Below are 1,176 nucleotides of genomic sequence, written 5' to 3'. Positions count from 1 at the left end.
TAACACGACGGGAGCTGACCAAGGGCTATCTGATATCTCGACTATCCCTTTCTTAATTAGGCTATCCATGACCTTCTCCATCTCTTGCCACATTGCCGGAGCTATTCTCCTTGGAGGGATGTTTATTGGATAGCCCGTGTTTATTCTGTGTTCCACAAGGTCTGTGCAGCCGAGGTCATGATCTCCTTTTGAAATGATGTCTGCATAATTCACCAAAAGTTCGCTCACCTGAAGAGCCTGTGATGATAACAAATGGACTATGCTGTTCCTTTTGAGGTCAGTTAAATGTTCTGGGAGAGGATGTCCTTCTTTTATGGTTGTATTTCTTGCCTTAACATTGACTGGCTCTATCTCCTGTCACACATCCAACAATGCCCCTTCCTTCAGTGTCTGCTCACATTTAGAGAAATTAGCCACTGTTATGGGTACAAGTGATGACCTGGCACATGTGACCTTCCAATCTTCACGTCTGCTGGCCTGGATGGGTCTTCCACAAGCATCGGGCTTCCTTGGGGATGTTCTTTTATTCTACCTCAAATTATCTTCTCTGACATAGGGGCTATTGTAGTTGACTTAAGTGCTGTGACATGAAAATGAACAGAAGCAGCAACATTTACTGGAATTTGGCCTTTCTTGTTCCCAAACGTCATTTTATCAAAATTAACTACACACTTCCTCAGTAGTAAGAAATCCAACCCTAATATGCATTGGTCTTCAATGTCAGCCAAGTATACTTTGTGTCTGTCCTTCATACCAATGAGCTCAATAGTTACCCACACTGGTCCCCACAACCTTACATAATGTCCTGTCACACCACAAAGCTTCTGTATGGGTTCTGGTACTCCTTTGTGATCTAGCAACTTGATACTCACAAGGCTTTGCTGAGATGCAGAATCTATGACAAAGTTGCACTTTTCGCCATCCAGCTTTCCTGTCACGTAGACACTATGTGTGCTTGCCATTTTACACTTAGCTGTTTGGACTTTCACAATGGGGGTTGGTGGGCGTCCCTCAGCACCAACCACTGCTGGTTTCCCGAAGCTGACTTATTGGTAGTATTCTTCTTACACTGGCTTCTCATATGTCCTATCTGGGTAGCAGCCTTTCCTGCCATGGCTTCTTCCCTGTGTTGAAGTTGCCAGCATTGAGCTCTCTTGTGCCCAAGTTTGTTAAAGT

The sequence above is a fragment of the Limulus polyphemus genome, unplaced genomic scaffold (assembly GCF_000517525.1).
Source record: "Limulus polyphemus unplaced genomic scaffold, Limulus_polyphemus-2.1.2 Scaffold233, whole genome shotgun sequence".
NCBI lineage: Eukaryota > Metazoa > Arthropoda > Merostomata > Xiphosura > Limulidae > Limulus > Limulus polyphemus.
Note: the sequence above shows the minus strand (reverse complement) of the source record.